This window comes from Crocodylus porosus, unplaced genomic scaffold (genome assembly GCF_001723895.1).
Source record: "Crocodylus porosus isolate Cpor-Errol unplaced genomic scaffold, CroPor_comp1, whole genome shotgun sequence".
NCBI classification, from domain to species: domain Eukaryota; kingdom Metazoa; phylum Chordata; order Crocodylia; family Crocodylidae; genus Crocodylus; species Crocodylus porosus.
Window position 1 is genome coordinate 32,311,853 of NW_017728918.1, and position 12,190 is coordinate 32,324,042.

The following is a 12,190-nucleotide window of genomic DNA, read 5'->3' on the forward strand; positions in this document are numbered from 1 at the left end:
TATTGGCATGTGCATGTACTTCACCTTGAGCAGTTTCTTGACCATCATGTCAGTGAGAGCAAGTGTTCAGTTCATCACGTCAGTGTTCAGTGTAGCCTCCTCTTGCCTCTATTAGACCTCTATGCACATCCTCATCTGCTCCCCACCAGCTGCTTCCCCTTTTGGCTCCCTTCCCGCATCTCTTCTTGTGCTCCCCACTCACTCCTTCTCCCTCTCCTCCCTCCTTCCATCCTCACCACCTCTCCCCTCCCATTGCTCCCCACACTGCTTCCCTACTCCCCAGACATCTCCCTCTTTTTGCTTCTGCAACCCTCCTCTCACTTCTCTCTCTCTCACCCCTCTTTCCATCTTTCTAGCTTGCCCTCCTCCTCCCCAGTGTGCAATCACACACCTGGTGGTAGGAGGGAGAGTTCTGAGCTGAGCTCTGGACGCTAGCCCCTGGTAGCCAGGCCTAGGTGGGACAAAGCTGTCCAGAGCTTTGGTCCCAGAGAAGATCCTAGAGCCCAGAGCCACCCTCCCTTGCAAGCATGAGTTCCCAGCAGCTGGCTGGACAGGAAGCGAAAGAGACCTCTGTTCCCCCCTGGGCAGGTTCTGAGCTGCCTTGCTGCAGTGGTTACTCCCTGGTCCTGTCTCCGCTGGGCTGCAAATGGGTGAACATGTGTGGGCTTCCTGCACTCACAGCAATGCTCTCCCCCTGTGTTGCCCTGATCAGTACCTGCCCCAGGCAGGAGGAGTGGTGCCCAGCCCAGCCCAACCCATCTCACTTCCTGCCACTGCTCAGGGGGAGTCAGGCAGGGTGGCACCTTCAAAATTCAGGACTGTCCTGGCCAAACTGGGATGTATGGTCACCCTAAATAGCAAGAACTATTGCAGGAAGCAGAAGTCAGACAAATTCAAATAAAAAATAAGGTAAAGATTTTTAGCAGTGAGGTGGTTTGCCATTGGAACAAACCACCAAAGGAAATGGTGAATTCCTGATATCTGTCTTCAGGAATGCATTTTGAGGAAATATGATTTAGCCAAAACACAAGTAATTGGTCCCAGTACAGAGTAGCAGGTGAATATTTAATAGCTTGTATTGTACAGAAGGTCAGACTTCTGTCTCTTTTGGCCTTAACCTATAAACTTAAATATTTTTTAAAAACATTTTTAATGTGCAATTGATTTGTTTTTTTTTAAAAGCAAACTGAAAATAATTCCTTAATAGGGACATCATCATGCTGATATCCACATAGATCCTCAGCAGGGCTGTAAACTTTAGATCCCCTACACAGATCTTTTTCCTTTCAGCTAATTGAGGAATTGATAGCAGTAATTAGTTTGTCATCCTCTATATGGACAACCACTGGTGGGAGTTGGGGCATGTCAGTGGATTTCACAGATGTGTGCTGACAATAGAGAAATGATGAGACTCAGGAGTTCTGAGTTCTAACCAGTCTCTGGAAAGTGCTACTCTATTTGGGGTAACTTATTTTGCTTGTTTTCCCCAAATTTGATTCTTTTCCCTCCAATGAGTCCTGTTCCAGACCTTTCTTTCCTGTATCCCAAGCTCCTCCTCTTTTTCCTTGTTTCTGCTCCTCAGACTTTCCATCCCAATATTTCCTGAACCAGTCAAGTCAGTCCCCATATTCCCCCTAATTCCTAATACCAGTCTTATTTCCCAGACAGCTGTCCTTTGAACCAGGAAATGACTGTGCTTTTAATTTTCTATCTACCTGATTGCATCCATGTATCAAGTAGACATAAAAATGCATCATTTGCATAATCAATTGTCCGGGAGTGAAAAATGATGATAACAAAAGGTAAGCTTGCCTTAAAAAATAACTTACATTGCATTTGTTTTGTTAATGTTCCTCTCACTCTTCTGCTTTTATTTTCTGTATGCACTTTTCACATTTTCTGTTCCTTGAATCACTTTTTATCCTATTATTTAAAGTAGATTGTTTTTTCTCTTCCTTTCTGCTTCTCTTTTCAATCTTGGTTAAATAGAGCCTTGTCTGAGCTATACTTTCAACCTACCTAGTTGAGTGGGTCTGAAATCTGTCAGAAGGTAACTGAAATATTTATTTGGCTTGGAACTGGTAATTACCAGGTCTGGGTTGGTGTTACTATGAAATTAAAATATAGGCACAGAAAGCTCTTCCTTTGAGGCTTAACTATGAATCACTGTTACTTAGATGCTGCGTTTGTTGACCTATCTGCTGCATAGTATACTGTTCAATACCGCATCATGATCCACAAATTGTACCTTATGAATGATGACTTAGATCTAAGCCAGACCATATGTAGTCTCTTGATTCATAGATTGTAAGGCTGGAAGCAACCTCGGAAGATCATCGGGTCCAGCCCCCTGCACTAGCCTCATCAAGGCTAGCACATGACCCTAGGAGGACCCTGGGATTCATTGAGGGGGTGGAGCATCCTTCATTTAAACTCAGGCCCTCAGAGAAAAAGGGCAGTCTGTGCTAAGCAGGCCAGGTGGCAACATCAGGCTGACCTGCTCCTGGAACATCCTGGAGGTAATGGCAGGAGCTATGGGGATGGTTTGGAGCCTCCTGGTCCTGTGCAAGACTTAAAACTGCACCCTGCCAGGAATGGGTGGTCTGGTGGGGCTGTTTGTGGCCCAACAGTACCCCAGAAATGTCAGGCCAGTTACCATCCCAGTGAAAGGCAAGAAGGGGGTGCCTGAAAACCCCAGCCCCTGCCTATGGGTGGGTTACTGACATGGGAAGAGACCTGGGCCAGGCAAGCCCAGAGGGAGACATCTGAGCCCAGTGTAGGGGTCAGGCATGGCAGCAGCCACCTGGGCCTACAGGGTGAGAGACTCCAGTGTTAGGGGTCAGGCATGACAGCTGCCACCTGAGCCCCACAGGGTGGAATACCCCAGAGCACGGGGCCAGGCATGGTGGCAGCCACCTGAACCCCACAGGATGAAAGACCCCAGCGGCCCAGTGAAGGGCTGGGAGGGTGAAGTGGCTCAGTGAGGGGCTAAGTGAGAGGGAAGGCCCAGTGAGTGGCCGTGTGGCCCCAGGGAGGGGAAGGCAAGAGAGGCGGGGGTTTAGCCCAGAACAGGCGGGCAGCTGGCCCTGAGAGGCCAGCCTGTTACACCCAGCAAGGTGACTGTCCTCCTCTTGAAGATTTCCAGGGTAGGCAATTATACCATGTCTGGAGGGAGCTTATTCAACACTCTGGACAATATAACTGTGAAGAAGTTTTTCCTAAATGTTAAGCCTGAAATGGTCTTCCAGGAGTTTGTGGCCATTACTCCTGGTTTTCCCCAAGGGTACCCTGAACAGTAATCACTGAGCTCTTGATGTACTCCCCTTATGTAGCAGTAATCTGTTACCAAGTCCCCTCTCAGCCTTCTCTTTTTCAGGCTGAAGAGTCCTAGGTCATTCACTCTTTCCTTGTATGGCTTGCTGTACAAGTCTCTGATCATATGGGTGGCCCTCCTCTGGACTCTCCCAAGCTTTACAATGTCCTTGTTAAAGTGTGGCACCCAGAACTGGACCCAGTATTTCAGTTTGGGTCTCACCAATGCTGAGTAGAGTGGAAGAATCACTTCCTTGGTTTTGCTGGAAATCAACTGATTGATGCATGCCAGAATATTAGTTGCCCTGCTGGCAATAGCATCACACTGCTGGCTCATAATCATACGGTGGTCTATTATTACCCCCAAGTCCCTTTCATTAGTGGTGCTGGTCAGTTTGGTACTCCCAAGTCTGTAGGTATGTAGAGGGTTGTTTGTCCCCAGGTGAAGCACTTAAATTTCTCAATATAGAGTTTCATCTCGTTCTGACTCGCCCAACCTACCACCCTGTCTACCTCTGCCTGTATCTGTGGCCTATCTTCAAGTGCGACCATGCTTCCCTATAACTTGGAGAACAGATGTGGAACTAAATGGCCATAAAAGTAGAGGGTGCTTCCAAAAGGCAGTGTGCTCACCCCACTTTTATTCAACATCTACATTAACAATCAGCCACTTCCTGCTGAATATCAGCATTTCATCTATGATGCCTATCTCTGCATTACCACACAGTAGAAGAATTTGAGGACACAGAGAACATCTTGGAGAGGGCACTGAATCTGATATCTTGTTATTGCCTAAACAATTATCTCAAACCCAACCCTAGGAAAACCAAATCTGTACTTACCTGGGGTGACCACAGTTTCAAACATCAGAAACACCCATTCTACTTAGGAGTAACTCTGGAACATACACTTAGTTACATAAAGTACATGTTATGCATGTTTACACCTGCATTAATGTGCATTTTAGTTAATGCACATTAAATCTAGTACTTTCATTGTGAGGTACTAGGAAAATGTGCATTAGCCTGTCTTAATGCACATTAACTAAACAGCACAGATTTTTAGTGACTCTTGGTGCATGCCCGGATGAGCAAGCATGTGCCTGTCATGATGTCTGAAAGCAGTTTGAGATACCACAAGAGGCATGCTGGAAATGAGAAAATGTTCCCTGCGCTGCATATTTGCATCATGGATTCTAATTTTGATACTGGGAAATCCCAGTATCAAAAAAACCCCACAAAAATGCCAGAAAAAAGGCACAGACTGACAGACTGGCAAAAAAAATGACAGACTGACAGGGCACAGTCCTGGAGCTTCTCCTGAAGCAATTGGAGGCTGGGCCCTCCAAGGAGATGCTCTGGCAACCAGCTAGAGTGTCTCTATGCCTGCCCACTTCCCCTGGTGCTCCAGAATGCTGCCTCAGCATGCTGAGGCAAATAGGAGTGGGGCAAGGCTGCAGCACTCCTCCCATGGGGGAGTGCTCCAGGTAGAAGAGGCTGCCAGAGTTGGGCTTAGAGCCCCCTTGGCCTCCATAGACCAGTTTGTGCAGAAGCAGGCCAGCCTGGAAAGGAAGTGGCTTGCCCAGTCCAGTCCCTGAGCCTCAGTCAAGAGCTTCTCAGGAACAAAATGGGCCTTGGAATAGGTACAGGGAGCTGTTAATGCTCAGAGCCACAAAACAGCTGGTAGGGCAGCTGCAGCTGGACCCATGTCCTGGTGCTGGGACGGAGCTGTTGCTGGGCGAGAGCTAGCGAGGGGGGGGGCAGGCATGGGCTGTGGGTCAGGAGTGAGGGGCACTGAGGGGAGGAGAACTTTGGATTGGGAGTGAGGGGAAAGGGGTAGGGGCAGGGCACTGGCATCCCAGTGCTGCTCAGCACCTCACATACTGGTGAGTGAAGCGGGTAGGGGCAGCTCTAATTTTTCTATGATAAAAAACCCAAAAGCAAAATCCAAAGTGTATAGATATTTAGAATCCATTTATTATGATGATAGAGGCACTGGTAGGCTTCCAAATTGCTTTAACATTGTAAATATATCAATAAAACATTGCCCAGCTGATATATAGTGGTGTAGCATTTTAACTGTGAAAGAGTACAGATTTGGGTATTTTAGTGACAGAATTTGTTTTTTTTTATTTGGAGAATTTGCAATTTTTAAACAGGGAACACCAGCACTGGAGACCTAGTTGAAGGGCAGATGAGGTGGCTGACCTGACCTCCTGGGGCCAAGAGCATACTTTTACAGTTCAAAATGGGCCACTGTAATGAGCATGTCTTCTGGGTGATAGCTGCCCAGATGGCAGAGCAGGGGCACTAGAAGACATGACAGCAGTGCAGCCATGGCACATTACATGACTCAGGTTGCCAATTACAATGCCTAGCAGGCCTCTATGCCAGATCACCTGAGTCCTGGATCATGAGGAGTACATTTTTCTCATGTGCTGACAGGACCAGTAGCATTGCCAGCTTCTGGAGCATCAACCCCACCACCTGCCTTCACAGGAGGGTGAGGAAAAGCTCTAGAGCAAAGGTGTACAGCTGGCCTGAGAGCAGGGAGCCTTGATGCAACCCTCTCCTGAACAGGATGGGCTCCATCAGGGTCCAGTTGAGCTTGACCAAACACTTTGCAGAGGCATACAGCACCTGGAGAGCCTGCACAAAGTGGGGACTCAGACCAAAGGCCTGCAGTGTGCTTGTGAAGTATTTGTGATCCACTCTTTTAAATGCTGCCTTCTCATCCAGGGATGGGAGGGTGAAAGACAGGCCCTCCTGGAGTGCTAGCTCCAGGAGGTCTCGAACCAGGTACAGGTTGTTGAAAATGGAACTTCTAGGCACCATGTAATTCTGGTTGGGATGGATTACATTCATCAGCATGGACTGCAGGCTCAATGAGATGGCCTTTGTTGTCACCTTGTAGTCTGTGCAGAGGTGGGACATGGGACACCAGTTCCTCAGGTGATTCCCTTTCTTCAGTAGGAGGGTCAGCACGACCCTCTGGCATGGTAGGGGTAGTTCCCCACTTCCCTCAGCTTCAGCCCAGACCATGGGAAATCGAGACCAAGGATGTCCCAGAAGGCCTGGTAGAACTCCATGGTCAGCCTGTTGATGGCTGATGTCTTGTTGCAGCAGGGCAGGCCCTATGAGGGGAGGCTATGGGACCTGAACCTGTTCAGCCTCCACAAGAAAAGGCTGAGAGGGGATCTGGTGGCCATCTAAAGACTGGCCAAGGGGGACCAGCAGGCAATGGGAGAGTCCCTGTTCCCCCCAGCACTACTGGGAGTAACAAGGAATAACAGCCATAAGTTGATGGAGAGTAGATTCAGGCTAGATATCAGGAGGCACTAATTCCCAGCAGCTGGAATCTGGAACCAGCTTCCAAGGGAAGTGGTGCTCACTCCTACCCCGGGGGTCTTCAAAAGGAGGCTAGATAGACACCTTGCTGGAGTCATTTGACCCCAGCATTCTTTCCTGCCCATGGCAGGGGATTTGATGATCTGCTCAGGTCCCTTCTGACCCTACCAACTATGAAACTATAAGGCAGAGGGTGACTGAAAACTCCCTCTGGTCCTGGTCCCCTGTGCTGACCTGTGGGATTCCCTCCCACAGGGTCTGACAGGCTTCAGCATTGGTTGGCTCCAGGGTGAAGAGCTCTTCATAGATGGCACCCCCCACATGCTGGTGCATCTCACCAGGATCCATGAGGGGGGTGCCATCACCCACCAGAAGGCAGGTGATGTAATTCTTGGCCCCTTGCTTCCTCTCCAAGGCATAAAAGAAGTGGGAGTCACAGTCCATCTCTCAAAGGAGCTGGGCGTGTGAGCAGACAAATACACTGTGGGCACAGTGGTCATCCAGGGCACAAAGCTTTTACCCTCTCTCCTGACATTCTCCACAAAGGGATGGGTTCCTTGGATTGATGGCCAGTCACCTCTCCAGCTCCAGCTCCAGCTCCAGCTCCAGATCCAGCACTTCCCACTTAAGCTGCTCCCGAACCACCTGTCTCTGCTGGGTATGTCCCTGAGCGCAGCTGTTGCAAAAAAGCCAGATGCATACCTTCCCCATGTCCCAGCATCTCTGAGCTGAGGGGAAAGCTGCTCACTGCTTCCACCAGGCCAGTCAGAACTCCTAGAAAGCCCCCCTGAAGCCCACATTCTCCAGCAGACTGGCACTGAAATGCCAGTAGGCTGACCCTGGATGCCCAGGACCTAGTGTAGCCTGGGCCTAGACAAGGTGGTGATCTCTGAAAGGGGTCGGTCAGATGCCAAAGGAGTGCGCCCAGGCAAAGTGCAGCAGAGAGATATAAACCTGGTTCAACCAGGAGTGGCATGCCTGCTCCACCCTCACATAGATGAATGCAGGGGGGTCGGTAGGGTGACAGGCACATCAGACATTCACCAGGGAGTAATCTGACAGGATCTCCCTGAGGATACCCATGGTGGCCTGGTTCTTCTCCCTGCCTGACTGGTCTCATGTGTTTAGGTTGATGTTAAAGTCCCCGCCAAGGACCAGGCACTCACGAGGGTTGAGGGTGCTGATGTAAATGGCCGCCTGATGGAAAAAATCCACCAACTCTGGGTCTTTTGCAGGAGCATACATGTTCAGAAGATTCAGAACCAGCCTCGGTGCTTGGACCTGGAGGTGCAGCAGGTGGCCTGGCACCACCTTAACGTCCTGTGGAATCTCCAGCTGCAGGCCTGGGGAGAATGGGGTGGCCACCCTGCAAGAGGTAGCCAAGAGGCGACTAAAAAAGACACTGCCTCCCCACTGCAGTCATCAATTGGACTCATTGGCTGGAGTCATCAGGGACTCCTGCAAGAATACTATGGGGTACCCTCCCTCCTGAAGGAAGGAGAGCACCCAGCATCTCCAGAGACCCTTCCTGCAGCTGTGGACATTGAGGGTTGTGATCTTAAATGGCCTCATTGCTGGGGGCATGGAGTGGACAGTTCATCAGGGGTTTTGCACATCTCAGAACCTAGTCTGGGGTCCTCCAGCTCATGCAGCACCCTCCCATAAGTATAGAGGGCATCTATGAAACTGTGGGCTTGCCTATAGATCTGGGCATTGCAGCTTTTGGGCCTCTTGCTTTTGCAGTGGTGAGGACACTGTCAAAATCTCCCCAGCAGTCCAAGGTGAGCTGTACCTTGCTGGCAGACCACTGTGTGTAGTCACGGTCAAGAAATACAACTAGCTCACCCCTGAGGACTGCTGGGACTGAGAGGTCCACAGCCTCCATGGAGCTTGCTAGTTCTTGGGCATCCTTCTGCTGGTTCCAGGGCTCAGCAGGCTCCATCTGAACCTCCCAGTCCACTAAGACCCTGGGCTCTGGTTGGGATTGGGAGAGTTCTGCAATCCCTTGAAACGGGTGGGGGTGGGGCTCCTTCACAAGATGGTAGGGTAGGGCTGGAGCCCTGGGTTTGTGCAGGGTTCCTGACAAGATCAACCTGCTGATTAGGGGGCCGCACCCCAATCCTCTCTGGTGTGGGACCACAGGGCAAGCTGGAAGTGAGGTTTTTCTGGGAGGGGGAGGGAAGAGAACTGCAAGCACCAGGGTGGCTTTGGTGTCTGCCTTGGGGTCCTGGGAAAGGGGATATCTCTCTCCAGGACTCACCTGGGTAAGACCCAGGGCTCCTGTCTCCCCCAGATCATCAGAGCAGGGGCTCCACTGCCAGACCTTCCTTTGGGTTTGCCGAGGCCTCAGTCTCAGCAGCCATGGTCTCAGGGGGTAAGCCCTGGCCAGCAGAGTGAGGGGCTTCCTCCATGGGCTCTTGTTTGGGACTGTCTAGCAGCCCTGAAACATTCTCTATGGAGATCACTCATTTGATCTTTCCTGGCGATAGGGTGTCAGGCACAGCAGGGCAGTCCCCTGGGAGCTGAGCCTCTCCTTCCCCCCGTGTGGTGGTCTTGGGAGTGGGGGGAGGAGTCCTCCATGTCAGAGGGCTCCAATTATGCCTGGGTCTTCCTCTTGGCTTTGCACCCAGAGCCCCCTCTGGACCCACTCGGCCTTAGGGTGGTCCTCAGGTGGACAGGCTGCAGTAGGATAAGGTGAGGGTTGGGGGGGTGGGGCAGCTACAGTGGGGGCATGATTAGGGAAGCCCTGCTCCCTCTCTCCCCTTGGCTGTTGCTGCCCTCCCCAGGACCCCGCCAAACTTGGTTTGGGGGCGAGGTCCCCTGAGCTCACAGGGGGGCTGGATGATGTGGCTGGGGTACCAGTTGCAGGGGCACTCCTGTCACCATTGAGACCTATGGATGCCCTTTCCTTCTGGCTCACAAGGCACTCATGATGCAAGTGCCCTGGGGTACAGCACTGGAAGCATTGCAAGTTCCCCAGGAAACCCTCACCTTGGCCATCAAAAACCTTCACCAGGGCCCCCTGAAAAGGAATCATGAGGCAACCCTCAGCCTCCAGCTGTGTTCCTGCTGTCAGTTGGGTTATAACCTGGTGACAAAGCGCACATGATATAGGGAGGGACGGAGCTGAGGACCACCCTGGTCCCTAGCTCTTCTAGGGGCTCAAGAGGGACACACTCACCCTCCAGCGCTTTTTGTGTGGCGGCCTCCAAGGCAACAAAAAAGACTTCCTTGCCATGAAAGCAGGACGCCACCATGATCTTGGGGGCCCCCCACTACCCAAGCCAGGGCCTGCACCCAGGTCCCAAAGTGTAGGTTTTCCCACTTGGGCAGTTGGCACGTCACCCTGTGCCTGTGGGTGAGTGCCAGAAAGGGGGCCCTGCCACCTGAGCTGGAAGGGCTGGAGGTGGAGGGTCCAGGCCCCATGGGTTTGGGTTGCCCTGCAGCTGGCTGTGCATAGCTGCAGTTCCCTCACCAGGTGGCCTCGTTGGTGGGACCGGGGCTAGGGCCCAGAGACAGGCTGAGTGGGTGCGCTGGCTGGTGTAGTTACCTTACCCAGGTAAGAGACAAGGGCCCAGATAGTTCTGGGATTAGGTGGGCAGTGCATGCACCTTCAGGAGGACTTAAATGCCTCTACAATAATGCTCATAATATGGGGAACAAGCAGGAAGAACTTGCCCTCCTACTAGCTGACACAAACCCGGACATAGTGGGGCTCACTGAAACTTGGTGAGATCCAATGCGTGACTGGGTGGTAAACATCAGAGGCTATAGGCTGTACAGGAGGGATAGAACAGGGAGGAAAGGTGGAGGTGTGGTGCTCTACGTCAAAGAGCAATACATGTGCCTTCACAAACAGCACCGGGTCAGAGGAGGGGCAGACTAAAGTGCTCTTGGCCTGTATACAAGGGGACTGGGGGGAACGGGACTTAATGGTAGGGGTTCACTACAGGCCACCTGACCAGGGGAAAGAGCTGGACCAGGAATTCTCAGGGCAGCTTGCAGAGGCAGTAAAGTCAAGGGATGTGGTCATCATGGGTGACCTAAAGTACCCTGACATCTGTTGGAAAAAGCAGTCAGCTAGGTCTGACCGCTCACGTAGGTTCCTAGCTGAGTTACATGACCTCCATTTAACCCAGGATGTGCACAGTCCCACCAGGGGAAATGCCTTGTTGGACCTGGTCCTGGGCAATGACCTGGCAAGTGGACTGCGGATTCTTGACCACCTGGGTGATAGCGATCATCACCTACTGGAATTCACCATCCAGCACAGGGTGTCAAAGGCCTGCAGCAAGGCCTTCAGCCTAGGCCAGCAGCCCTAGACTTCAGGAGGGTGGATTTCAATGACGTACGGAGAGTAGTTGGGGAGGCACTGAGGTCCTGGTGTGGAGGGTAGGTGGGAGTTCAGGAAGAGTGGTCGTTCCTTAAGGCGATGATCCTCCAAGCCCAAAGGGTGACAATCCCCATGTGGATCAAAGGGGGCAGGAGTGCTTAAGAGCCCCCATGGCTCAGCAGAAGCATCCATGAATGTCTCAAAGATAAAAAGCAGGTGCACACCCAATGGAAGGGAGGGGCCATCACCAAGGAGGGTTATACCTCCATTGCTCGAGACTGTAGGGGTGCTGTTAGGAACGCTAAGGCAGAAATGGAATTGGGACTAGTGACCCAGATCAAGGATAACAAGAAGTTCTTTTTTGAATACATAGGGGGTAAAAAGAAGGTACCTGGTAATGTAGGGCCTCTGTAGGATATGCTAAGAAATCTGGTGGTCATACCAGATAACAAAGTTAACCTCTTTAACAATTTATTTGCCTCCATCTTTTTGAGCAGGGACCAGGGCATCCCCCCACTGGGATCCCTGATGGACCCAGGGGAGGCGCTGCCAGGCCCAGGGTCAGTGAGGACCCAGTTAGGCAACTTCTGGTGGGTCTAGATGTATTCAAATCAGCAGGTCCTGATGACCTCCACCCCAGAGTGCTGAGGGAATTAGCAAAGGTAATAGCAGGACCACTGGCATGGCTTTATGAGCACTTGTGGTGCTCTGATGAGGTACCAGAGGACTGGAAAAGTGCCAATGTGGTCCCCATTTTCAAGAAAGGGAGGAAGGAGGACCCAGGAAACTATAGGCCTGTTAGTCTTACCTCAACCCTGGGGAAGCTTTTTGAGAAAATTATCCAGGAGCACATCTGCAAGGGGCTAGCAGGGGAGGTCATGCTTAGGGACAACCAACATGGGTTCATTCGAGGAAGGTCCTGTCAGACCAACCTGGTGGCCTTCTATGACCAGGTCACAAAATCCTTGAATGCAGGTGTCGCAGTGGACGGGGTCTTCCTGGACTTTAGGAAGGCCTTCGACACTGTCTCTCACCCCAGTCTCATTAAAAAATTAGGTGACTGTGGAGTTCATGCCAACACGGTCAGATGGGTAGCAAATTGGCTGGAGGGCCACACCCAGAGAGTGGTGGTGGATGGGTCTTTTTTGACCTGGAGGGATGTGGGCAGTGGGGTTCCACAGGTCTCGGTCCTTGGGCC